At 42.7% G+C, this 13,441-nt stretch overlaps 1 protein-coding gene across 13 annotated transcripts in view; it reads right to left on the bottom strand.

The window, feature by feature from the left end:
• The window catches only part of TMEM117 (transmembrane protein 117), a 432,585-nt gene extending 428,554 nt beyond the window's left edge, over window positions 1–4,031 (bottom strand). For 3 of the 13 annotated variants that reach the window (XM_023643413.2, XM_023643407.2, XM_023643414.2), the window contains exon 1: window positions 3,394–3,732. The gene's annotated coding sequence lies outside the window, so the exon portion shown is untranslated. Of the gene's footprint in view, window positions 1–3,108; window positions 3,759–3,937 lie in introns of those variants that run through there. The other 10 variants (XM_070271271.1, XM_070271273.1, XM_070271274.1 and 7 more) reach the window with 9 other exon arrangements.
• Window positions 4,032–13,441: the final 9,410 nt, after the last annotated feature.

The raw sequence follows: 13,441 nt of genomic DNA, 5'->3' as shown, positions 1-13,441 counted from the left end.
ACCCGTTCGGATCCCGGGTGTGGACCTAAACACTGCTCATCAGGCATGGTGTGGTGGCATCCCACACACAAAAAATAGAAGAAGATTGGCATGGATGTTAGTTAGATCAGTGACAATCTTTCTCAAGCAAAAAGAGGAAGATTGGCAACAAATGGTAGCTCAGGGCCAATCTTCCTCACAAAAAAAATAAATAATGAGCATGAAACTTATATCAACTGCATATTACATTTACTGAGTAATTTTATATGCTATTCTCAGTGTCAAAGGATTTTAACACAACACTGTGCAAGGTAAAGAATGAATGCTATTTTTATTTTACAAATATTGAAACTGGGGCACAGAAAGCTTAAGCTACTTGTCCAAAACCATATACAGAGAGTGGTGAAGTCCAGATTCATTAATTCCATAATAACATGCATCTTTCATTTATTGCATATCTACCAGTTGCCTATCTGTGCCAGGCACTGGCCTATGAACAAGGGTTACTAAGAGACAATTCTCCTGTTGCCTTGCATCTTATCTCATTGAGGGAAACAGACATTAAAGAGAGAAAATTAAATACATAGTATTTTAGAAAGTTATAAGTTGATGGAGAAAATTATAGCAGGAGCAAGTTAATAGGGAGCATCAGGAGTGCGGGAAGTTGAAGAAGGCCTCACTATAAGGTGACATCTGAACAGAGACGTAAAAGAAGCTAGGGAGGCAAGCAGGTATCCAGGGAAACAGTGATCCAGACAGAGAACAAAAATTTGCAAAGGCCTATGCTTGCTGCATGATTACAGCATTTAAGGAACAGCAAGGAAGCTAGTATGACTGGATAGAGTGTGGGTACAGAGATCTGGGAGGTAGCATCTGACCACAAACAGGACTTGAGGCCATACTATGCACGTGTGCTTTCATCCTGTGTGAGACGGGAGGTGGGAGAGTGACACAATTTGACTTACAGGTCAGAAGGGCCACTCTGCCTGATGGTTGGAAATGTACCAGCTTCTGGATACATTTAAAAGGAAGAGCAGACAAGACTTTACTGATGGATTGGATACGGATGTGGCCTGGCAAAACCCAGAATGGAACTGCCACTTCCTGAGAAGGGGAAAGCACTTCCTGAGATGAACATCATTGAAGCAGATACAGACAACATAACAGTAATTAACATTTTTGAGTGCTTTTTCTGTATTGGGCCCTTGGCAAGCACTTTTCATACATTATCTCAATCGGTCCTTATACCAACCCTTTGGATTTACCAGTGAAGAAACAGAGATTCAGAAAGGTTATAACCTGCCCAAGGTCATACAGCTACCAACTGGTAGAAACAAGCAGAAGTGCCTCTGAATGACCCCAAAATGAGTAGTCTTAATTACTTCTGTGTTCCCTACACTGAGAAGTATAAAACATAGAATAAAGTTCCAATGGGAAGGAAGTAGGAGTTCTAAGTATGAGGTGATGGCTTGTACCTAGTAGATACTCAATAAATATTTGTTAATGGATGAATAAATGAAAAATCAATGTATGGATGATGACTGGATAACAGACCAGACTTGGGTGAGGAAAAAACTCATCGAAGATTCCAATTCCAGAGAGAATAGACTTTGGATAATGGATATTCAAGTCTGTAAAAGGAGAAATGGCAGAAAGGCGGAAAAACCCAATATATCTTTGCCTGGACCAGCTGCAAGGTAAGGACAGGTCTTAGCATATTCTCTCGAATTGTTAGATGAAAAGGCAGGCAGGAGGAGATGACACATAGCATTTTACATAATGCAAATGCTGAATATAGGTTTTACAAATACAAATAGCAATAACAAAAGAAATAAAGTTGGAACTTCTTACTTTTAGTCCGATACAAGAAACCACACAGCCTTTTAAATAAAAAGCAACCTTTTAAGCCAATCAATGAAACCACCCTAAGTGGCTTTGCATAGATATCAGGATGGTGTTTGTGGTCCTCTAGCTAATTTAAAGGATCACATCCATAAGTCACTTCCTAGACTTCTCTTCACATTGTTTCAACCTTAAAGTGATTTTCTTCCCTTGTTCTTACCCTGCGGTCCTTGGGATAGCAGAGCACTGAACCAATGCAAGTTTTTAAAACAGAGAACCTAAAAGCAATGTAGGTCTGGCGTTCTCATCTGATGAAGACATTAGCCAACTTTTCATTGAAATGGCAAAATATTTATGAGCCTTTGCACACTCTAAAGTTGAAAAATAATCACCAATAATCCTTTAAAAATGTTTAGACCTCCTTTTCAGTGACATCTGTTTATGACAAAGAGTTAAATACAATACCAAAGAAAGCAAGTTAATGAGTAAAATAAAATTCATTCATATCTGAAATAATTTTTTAAATGACTGGTAGTTTAAAGAAGCAAATTAAATAAAATAGACAAGTACTGGTTTCTCATGACAAGGATCAGATGGAGATGGGGATAGATACCTGAGTCAAAATGTCAAAATCCACAAAGATTGGGAGCTGGGGGGGGGGGGGGGGGGGGTAGTTAGAAAGTATATACATGGCAAAAATTCAATGCTTTACAACAAAAATAGCTTTTACAAGGCTTCTACCATTCTTTATACTCAATAAACTGGAAGAACTATTTTCTAAAGACAAAATCAAACACTGCAATCTTCCTAGACGTCCTTCTATGGACTTCTGAGAGTATGTCATTTATAATTAAATGGGGAAATACATTTATTTAACAAACTTTTACTCTAAAATTTTTTTTTTGGTTCATGAGACTTACATCCACACATAAATACTAAAATAAGCATGTGATGTTTACTACCATCTCACACACACACTCAGTTTATTGTTCCACAGCCGGTAGAATGAATAATGGCATCCAAAGTGTTACCACATGGGTCAAACACACTTGTGGGCCTGTAGCATCTTGGAAAACAGGAATCGACAAATTAGCTTTATTTCGTCACGATGAAGTTAGTAAACACCCAACCCCTCAAGTTTGTTGTTTTGTTTTTTTAAGGAGAACACCCGTGACCTGCAACCTGTTAATTTAATTAACGGACAGCAGCTCGGGCTTTGATCGTCTCCTATCCTAGGAATCACTGAAGCGAGGGAAGTTCAAGGTCTGTTCTGACGACGTCCCTTACCCCCTCGGAGCCCAGGAGTTTGAGGTCCCTCGCAAGAGCCTCCCGCCGCGGAGGCTCCTCTGCCCTTAGCCACCAGGGCTGATGCGTTTGTCCCCGTCCCTGACACTTGCCCCTGCCTCTCCGCCTGCCCGGCCCGGGGAGGGAGGAGGAGAGGCGCCCGGGGGGTTCGGGCCGGGGTTCGCGGCCGCTTCCGCCTTCGCGGGCCGGGACGAGGCGCAGCCGGCGGCGGGTAGCCCGGCCCGGAGGGCTCGGCGGCGGTGGGGCGGCCCGGGCCCGCGTACTCACCCGAAGGGGCCGGCGGGCTCGGGGCGTCTGCAGGCGGCCGACGAGGTCGAGCGCAGCCCTCCGCCGCGCCGGCGGCCTCGCTGGGAAGCGCGGCGAGACTGGCCGGCGGCGTCGCTGCCACCGCGGCTGTCGCCGAGCTATAAATACCGGCCGGCCCACACCCGCCGCAGCCTACGCCGGGCGCCCTCAGCCAAGGGCTCCGGCCGCGGGCCGGCCAGCCGGAGCGTAAGGGCGACGGCGCGGCGCTGGGCACCGCGATGGCTCCAGCTGTGCGGCAGCCTCCGCAGCTGGAGGCATGGCCTCCCCCCGCCCCCGCCCGCTCCCTCCCCGCCCCTCCCCTCCCGCCGCCGCCGCGGGCCGCCTCCAGCCCGGGGGCCGCGCGCGCCGCGCCCCAGCCTGCCCGGCCCGGCCGCCTCTGCAGAGCGGCGGCTGCAGGCGGGCTGACTGAAGAACCGGGCGGGGGAGGGGGGCGGCCCGGCTGCAGCCCGAGGAGTCAGCAGCAGTCCCTTCCTCCTGCGGGAATCGGCAGACTTACAAAACCCACCATCCTGCAGGGAACCAATGAGCTTCCTGGGTGGACTGTCCTCAGAGAGCTGCAAACTTTCTAACGCAACCTCAGGTCGCAGAGCATCCTTTCTGCTTTAGTCTATTGGGGGCGTGGAGGGGTGGGGGTAGGGAGACACCCGCGAGGAGTATAAGTGTTATACGACTTTCCATTCTGTCTGGTCTGACACACACACATACGCAAGCATAGTCACACATATGTATACACACGTATCTATAAGCGCATGCATTCATACACACTTAGAGATGAACAAATATATATACATGCGTACATATGTATATACACATATATAAGCACACACATACATACATACATTTATAGGTAAGCACTGACATACACATGCACAATGGTTAACCTTTCTGCCGCCTGAAGATCTCGGGAGCCTAACGTTCTGTAGCACTTCAATGATTCCTCTGCAACTTAGAGGAGGAAGACCCTTTGACCACAATTGACCGGTTCCTTTCTTCCTGATGTAACCTCTTGTCCGTCCCATGTATGTATAGCCTTTGTTTCCTTCCACACCCAATAACTGCTACCTCAGTTTATGGGTTGCTTATAATGTATTAAAAGCTGCTGTCCAGCATACTGGTATTCCATGCTAGTGGAAGTGATCCCTAGTTTGTATAGCCAACTGGAAAATGGGATCATTCATATATGCCTTCAATAGCAAACTTATGAGAAGAAAACTAGCCTCTCTCCTGGATCTGCAGGATGATTCAGGAATGAGTTGGGTAGCAAAAGGGAGAGCTGAGATGTCAGCAGATTTGGGGATGGGATAGAGAGAGCCATTCCCAAGTTCTGCAGTGTAACTAATTGACACAGGGATAACTGGGGGTCCACTGCCATGCTTCTCATCAGTTTGACATCTTTTCTAGTTTCTAAGAATGACCACATATATCTACATTGCAGTCATAGTTTGAGATCATCTTATGGAATTCTTAGCTTAGTAAGATTCTCTTTAATGAAGTTTTCACATGTTTTCCCAGAAAGAGTTGTTTCCTATGCTAGCCCTTTGTACATTTTACTATGACACTTCCTACATTTACTGTAATTTTATGCAACGTCTTTTTTCTCCCCCACTAAGCTATGAACTCTTTGAGGGCAAACTAAATCTTACTCACCATTGCATTCCCAACACCTAACATAGTGACTTATAGTAACGGCTCAACAAATAGCATATTAATTCCACAGATTAATCATTAGAGTCTACTTGCTTTTATAATTACAGTTAGGATTATTTTACCAAGAATTATTAAACTATGTAACCGTGTAACAGAAATTCCATGTGCTGTATTTTCCTTGTATCTCCATTTAAAGCAAGGAGTCTTCAATCAGTTAAAACTGGAAAATATTAAAACTTCACAAATTATGCAGCATAATACTGAGGTCCGTGACTTATTAACAAACAAATAAAAACACAATACACTTTTCCGATCATTGAAACACAGCCTGTAAGTCACATCGTATTTCAAAGGATAGTGGAGTAAAAATCATTCAGCAGCTTCTCTTCTGTCTACTTGAGAGACAGAACTCACTCGATGGTCAGTTGAATTATATGGGTGCCTCCTAGGATGAACTTCAGTTCATTAGAACTGAAATGTCTGGCTTCAGTTATATGGACCTTGTTACCCTAGTTTCAGAGCCCTGTCTTCTTAACATATGGTCTTGCTTCCTCTAATAATAATTTTAAGAATAAGCTCAACCAATGCTTACTATGTGCTCTTACTTATACTGGAGAAGACAGTTCTCCAGGACCACTTCAAGGCAAAATATTGAAATGGGCAAGGTTTTCTTCGATATCGATGCTCCCTTTTCACCCCTGACCAAGAGGCTTGTGCCCTTTGCTTTGACAGCTGGGCAACATGGGACCAGGCAGGGAAACAGACTCTATATTTGCTCTTTGTCACAACAGCAGGTCGTAATAAAAGTTCAACTTATTGAAGGCTTATTGTGTACAAGGCCCACTCTGGTATTAAAACATTAAATCATTAAAGCATTCGATCTCTGCAACGTATGTGTGAGACAGATGCTGTTGATAGCACTTTCGCGTTTACCTTTGAGGAAAGAGACACACAGAGACAGTAGTTCATGCGTGATCTCACTGCTAGCCAGAGTGATGGAATAAGGATCAGAAGCCAGGCAATGTGGGCTCGCCAGTCCACATTTTAACCTCTCATCTTATACTTTCTCCCCATATACCAGGAATGGGATGTGGGTTTTATAATTAGAAGACCTAATTGTGGGTTTACAGTTAGGAATACGGAACATTGACGTGAATTCTGGTTCCACCACTTACTAGCTACAACTCTAAGCAAATTGCTGCTATAAAATTACAATGAGAAGCCCTACATCTGCCTTTCATCACCATTGAATTTGTGAGATGCTAGATCTAGATATGGACTTAGGGGTCCAAAGTAAGTCTTGTGGCCTGTTCAAGGACAGATCCTGCTCAGGATTTAGGCTACTGTTCTCCGTATTCTCCAGTCTCTTTCCATCTCATTCACTACCATGCAGGCCTGTTAGGTGCTGTAAATGCCCTAATGTGTCAGACACCAATAGAGTATCAGTTACATAATAGATAATAAAGGCCATTCTTCCTTCCCATCAAAACTTAACTGTTCTATGCAAGATTTCCTCAGTGCCAAAATCTATTGTTTTGGGACACAGATGGTGATTGCTTACTCACAGAAATGAACCATTTCTCCAGTGTTGGCCAGTAGTGTTTAAAAATGGTATAGATAGAAATCCTGGGAAGAAACCAAGATGGCAGAGCTTTAGCTCTCCTGTTCACCCCATGCATATTTTAACCCAAACCGTTCCACTTCTTTTCTATATAGGAGTTTAGCAAATTGACCACAGTTTCAGACAGTTTCAGGGCAATGAGAGAAATAATTTAAGTAGGAAACTCAAATCACACTATCCAACACCTGCCTACTCCAATTCCACATACAAAGTCAACCCTGCAGACAGCCTTAAAATGTGTCTTGTTTACATATAATTCCTTTGTAGAATCTGACTCAAGAGTACAGAAATCAGAAGTAACCACATGAGATGATGTTTCTCTGTTCACCTCACATATCCCAGTAGGTTAATAATATCATTATACTCTGTATTTTTTTAAAAAAGAAAAAGACAAGCTCAATATATATTTCAAAAATTGGTGAAAACTTTGCTTATGACTAAACTGTATCTTCTCTAAATGGTCATTTTAAAGCGAAAGGAAACATTAGCTGGAAGCATCAGTAATCTCTACCAAGTCAATCAGGAAACGCTTTCATCAGTGATTTGATGGACTGCAAGCAAAGCTATTTTGAATCTCCAATAGGTCAATCAGGATGATGCTAATTGCAAACTTCAAATATAAACAGCATAATTTGTTTGTTGCCAAAGGGGCAAGAATAGAAGTTTGAACATGATCCATCATTTTCTTCTGGTATTTAAAGGTCAATGACTCTACTGCCAGGATTTTCCTCAACAGTCCTAACTGCAAATGTCCAGCCTGATTGTACCTAATGTACACTGATATAGTTTAGGCCACGTGTCCTGAATTTTCCTTAGTAAAAGATGGTTATCACGTCTACTGCTTGGAGTACTAGAGTTTGTGGTCTGGAATCCTGGTTTTGCCACAAAGGAGCAAGGTAATATTAAGCAACTTACTTAACCTCGCTGTACATTAGTAGTACCTGCCTCACAGGTTGTTAGAGGATAATGTGTGTTACGCTTTTAACATATAGTCTGGTACATATTAAGTTCTCCATAGATGTTCTTTTTATTATCATTATTGTTCTTCTCATCTCTACCCTGCTTATAGTCTGCCTGCCTCACAGAATTTCTTTTACACGACTGAGTAGTTCATGCAAGGGGAGGCTAGCAATCATAGCAGAAGTAGAGCTGTCACCTGCTTGGTGGCCACCATCACCCCTGATTCATACATGGATCTTCCTAAAGAATCTGCACAAATGCAACAGTTCCGCCAAAGAGCCATTCCTCTTGTGATGACAGAGAGGGGCAACTGTTTCACTGCTCACTCCTTTCAGTTCCTTTCACCGCCTCTTCTTGTTTTCTCCTTTGACCCACATCCACTCTGGCATATACAGAGGCCCGAAGAATGGACCAGGGCCTCACTTCCAGGAAGTAGTGCTTGATCAAGATGGGTGATGACTTCAGCTGCAGGAATGTGACTCTTGGTTTTAAATGGCAAATTTGCCTTTGGGCAGCTTTGAGCTGATCTTCTCTTTCTTCCTGCTTGGTTTCTGCTAAAACAAATGTTCTTTTTCCTTCTTCAGACTGTTTCCAACAGACCACTAGGACAAGGTTTGATAGACCTAATCCAAGAGGGGGAGGCCTGATTTGGAGGAACACAAAAATATACTGGCCTTCAAGAACTCTCAATTTCATGTAAAGTACCAAATACACCACCCAATCAATAAACTTAGCCAAAGCAACTAGTCCATCAAAGCGTTGCAAGCTGCTGAGGTTTTAAAATAAATACAGCATGTCTGTTTCCTCAGGGAACTCATGATCTAAATGAGCAGACAAGATATGGCTTATGATCACCATAAATAGTTATACAAGGTGACATATGATCAGTGACAAATTGCATTTTACTGACTAGAAGGGCTATAGAAATTTGAAATGGAGAAATAAAGCTATCCTCAGGAATTGCTGTAGAAGACCAGATGGAAGAAGATACTTGAGGCAAACACCAAAGGATAAGGAGAATTTAGATGAGCAGAAAAAGGAGAAAGAAGAAATTCCAGGCCACGGGGAGCAGCACAAAAACAGTACTCATTACCCAGGCCGGTCTCAACAAATAAATACTGAAGCAGAGGAGAAAGACAGAAAAGAGGTAGAAGAGAAAGAGGCGCTGGGAGCCGGGATGAAGTAAAGAAGCCAAGAGGAGTGGGAATGCTATGCTCGGCTCTTAGAAGCAGATAGTAGGGGCTGGTGAAATAGATCACGGGGAAAGTAGGGAAAGCCAGAATGTTGAGAAGGGACTTCTCAGTTCCAGCCATTTTAGCAGTAACAGGGTCGGGGCAGAGAGACAGGATAGGGGAGGGGGAAATGGAGAGGAAGAGAAATACTTGGCAGCAGGAATTTTAAATAATAAGAAGTGAAAATGATTTACTTCTGTATTTGAAGACAATGGTTATGTTTTCATGTAGCCATGAAATGAGAAACAGTAAGCCTCGCCCTCTACCCATAGACTAGAAAGACTATTCTACCTGCCTCCCTCGAGGGTTAGGGGAGCAATCCTCCCCACGAACCCCCACCTCCCAGTTCATGGGAAGAAATAAGAGAGAGGCTTGGAATGCCTTCTGCTCAGTGGCTGGGTCCCCTCCTGCATCATAGCTGCTCAGCCCAGAGGCCTGGCTGGCCCCCTGCTCTAAGTTTTAGGATGTCATTAAAAAAATAAGTCTCACAGAGAGCATTATCTTTTCATTGTGAGTACTGATAGGTGTTAGGTATTGCAATAATTATTATAAAAATAAATAAATAAATTTTTATAAATTTATAATAAATTATTATAAAATAAATAAATAAATAAATATTATAAAAATGTTGTAAACTAATTTATCTCTATGGCACAATCCACGTATCTTCCTATCCATGAGTAAGCAAATATCTCCTGTCCTCACTGTTTTAGTTTCCTAGGCTGCCATAACAAATTACCACAAATGGCAGCTTAGAACAACAAAAATTTATTTTCCTGCAGTTCTCCATCTAGAAGTCCGAAATCTAGGTGCCAGCAGGGCCACACCCCCTCCAAAGGCTCTAGGAGAGAATCCTTCTTTCCTCTTCCAGCTTCTGGTGGTTCCTGGTATTCCTCAGCTTATGGATGCATCACTCCGATCTCTGCCTCCATCTTCACATCATCTTCTCTTCTGTGGCTCTGTGTGTCCAGATTTCCACCTCCTTTCTCTTATAAAGACGTCAGTCACTGGATTTAGGACCTGCCCCAAATCAAGATGATTTCATCTCAAGATTCTTAACTAATTACATCTACAAACACCCTATTTCCAAATAAGATTACATTTTGAGGTTCCGGATGGACGAGAATTTTGGAGGAACACTATTCAATCTACTACATTTAAATTCGTAAATAAGCAAGTATCCCCTGTCTAAATGTCATAATTTTACTTATAGTACTGGGTTAATCCTCCATTATGGGGTAAAAATAGATGGGAGAAGTCATTTACTTAATGATAAAGATAATTTTTTGTAAACCTCCCTTCAAATACTACTATCCAAATCTCTCACATCCTGACTCCAGCATTATTTTGCTTCTATCTGCAGAAGTATTCTAGGCCTCTGAATGCCAAGGGATTGCATGTTATTTCAGCTCCCATTCCAAAATGTAAACGGTCATTTTCAGGAAACTCTTCTGTGTCAGACACTTCCAGGTTCTGGCTGGCGATATGGCGGTGAAAAAGAGAAAGCCCCTGCCCTCGCATAATTTATTCTGGTGAATGCACAGACGGTAAACATAAAATGTGCAATGATATCGTTTTAGACAGTGAGACATGCTAATAAGAAAAGTTGGTAGAATCAGAGCGTCAAGAAAGATATGGGTCACAATTTTAGAAAGGGTGGCTGGGGTGGGCTTCTCTCAGGGGACATTCACGCAGAATAATTAAGCCAGCTCCTTGCTGCCACAACTTTATGTCTATTTCCTCCTTTGCATTTTTACTAGAGGTGCTAAATAGTACACCTACTACGTTAAACATAATCATCTTATAATATAATCATAGTTCTTATGTCAAATGGGGTATTCTGATCATTGTATTGCCAATCAACCACAGATTGATGCATCTGTGGTATCCATTCACAATCACTGTATTCCAGGCAGACACAGAATATACACAGACAAAAATCCCCAGGATCATGTAACTCCACTAGAACGGGGCTTGCATCCCAGCATTAGACTTGAAAACAGAAAACTGAGGATTGATTCCCAGCACTAACTCTTGCTCCTCTCTTACCCTTAGCAAATCTCTTTATGGTTCTAGGCCTCAGTTTCCAAGTCTTCAAAATAAGGAAATTGTATCAATCTCCAAACTCCCTTCTGACTCCAGCCCTCTATTGTTTTAGAGTAGGCAGCACCCTGATTTGCCATAGCCAAGGAGACATGTTAAATATGACTCCAATTCAGGTATTCACCAATATCCCTAGACTGTGAGTAGAAAACAATAGAAGGCATTCTAGACCCTGTGGTCTGTAGTTAGGTGTGTGGCATCATTGTGGGAAAGATAACGTTATCTATTTTGAAGCAGAGGTCCCAGCTGGCAACTGGAAATATGGGGAGCAGATCTAGTCTCAAGGGGTATTGAGCTGCCAAAAACTAGACAGTGAAGTGGCTTCAAGAAAGGATTGAATTAATACATGTGAAATACTTAGAAGAGTGGCTGGCACAGAGTAAACCTCAATAAATAAAGCTGTTGTTATTATTGGCTTGTCCTAGAAGAACTGGATTATACTTAGAAAGCTAAGGTAGAAAAACTGAGGGGACATGGCAAAGCATGGATAGGGAAGCAGATACTCAGTGGGCATGCTGGTGCCCCCGACATACACCTCACACCCTAAATGTTAGACCCCACCCATCAAAGGTGCAAATGAAGATTTCTGGCTTGGGCAACTATGTCAATGATGATGCATTTCAATGAAATAAAGAATATAAGTCTGTTTTCAGGCTTTGAAGGAAAATAACAAATTTGGATTCAGACAGTGATAAGTTTGAGAGAGCCAAGTAAAAATGGTGGAGATTTCCAGTAGGCAGTTGTATATACAGATCTATAACTTAGGCAAGAAACTGGGCTGAAATAACAGATGTGCCAGCCATCAGCATCCATTATGAGTCAGTGTTTCCAAAGTGTGGTCTCCAGACCATCTGTGTTACAGTAAACTAAGGTGGTGTTAAAAGCAAATTCCAGAACCCGCCTACTGAATCAGAATCTCTTGCAGTGGAGTTTAGTAATCTCTATTTCAATAAGCTCCTGAGTGATTCTCGTGCACATTTAAGTTGGAGAAACATAGGTGGAGGGAATTATTTATTTTAAGGCTCTACAGATAAAGTTGCCTAAGGAGAATGTAGGAAAAAAGGCAGCCAGGGAAGCCTTGTTGACATGGCCCTGTGGCTCCTAGAATTCAGTCACTTCATACCACCTCTAAGTGAGTAGGGTTCAACCTCCACTTCACATTAGGGTAATCTGATGCTTGAGACCCACTCCAGACCAATGAAATCCGTATCTCTTAGAGAGAATGAGGTAGGTTCTTTCCCTCCAGAATCCCACAGAGTTGCCCTACACCAAAGCTTGCAAACTGGTGGCAATTTGGCCTGTGGATTATTTTCTTTGACCTTCACCCTACTTTAAAACTTTAAGTTAGTTGCAAATATTTAAAAACTGATAGATTTCACATTATAGCCAAAAACAATTTCTAGTTTCTCATGAAAACTTGAAGAACTGGCCTTGCTGGGTCTACATTCTTGAATGACAAAAACTGCCTCAACAAGGCCTTCTGCAGTCATGTAAGTTACCCGCCTGGTCCCCCAGCGTTTTAAGGCGTTTGAGGCCTAGCGTGCACACTATCCAGGGCCTTTATCACCTCAGCTTCCCCCACTCCCACCCTCCATCCCAGGCCCCATGCCAGCCTCTTTGTGTCAGATCCCAAAGTCCTCCTGTACATGGCACATGGTTTGTGGACACCACATAAAACAGGCCCTACCTTATCTGCTGGTTTTATCCTTTGATTCTAGAGCCCGTTTCTTGGAGCTGTAGTTGCCAGTCTCGGGTCACATGGAGAGAACTGGTACAGCCGCCCTGGAAGCAGCGCTTGCCTCGGGCCAAGGTGAAGTCTGACAATAATGCTAATACTTCTGCTTTCTACTGACAGCAGGAAGCTCCCCGCTAACCATAAATCAGCTGGACACCTGGATTCCCCAGAATGAAAGCTGGCAAATCCCTCACCTCTGTGAAATCACTCTTCTTTGGGAGGGAGCTGTGCAGGCTGGTTTCACACTTGTAGAGAGCTTCCCTAGGTCTGTAGAGGGCTGGATTTGGTGAGAGGAATTTGAAACGTGCCCTTGCCTGTAATAATGAACCGCCTCATGTCTCTTTTTCTCCCTTATGTGCACAACAATTAGCTAATGGATGGATCATTATTTTTGAAAATATCAACGCTGGTCATTTGCATGTAATTTTTAGTGTTTTAGTGCTGCAAGAAGGTATATATTAATGTTAGTAAGTTGTCCCTTTAAACTACTAAGCTGGCACAAAATGTTCCTTATTGTCAATAACAAGAAAAAACTTGAAAATTAGCATTTGAACTGATATGGGAAGCACTTCAATTAATTCACTATCCAGCATACAAAAATTAAAAATAAAGCTTACACAATTGTTTTTCTTTTGCAGAGAAAGATTTGCCCTGAACTAACATCTGTTGCCAATCTTCCTCTTTGTGCTTGAGGAATATTCACCCTGAGCT

The sequence above is a fragment of the Equus caballus genome, chromosome 6 (genome assembly GCF_041296265.1).
Source record: "Equus caballus isolate H_3958 breed thoroughbred chromosome 6, TB-T2T, whole genome shotgun sequence".
NCBI lineage: Eukaryota > Metazoa > Chordata > Mammalia > Perissodactyla > Equidae > Equus > Equus caballus.
The sequence above is the reverse complement of the archived record's forward strand: the minus strand, read 5'-3'. Positions and strand labels throughout refer to the sequence as shown.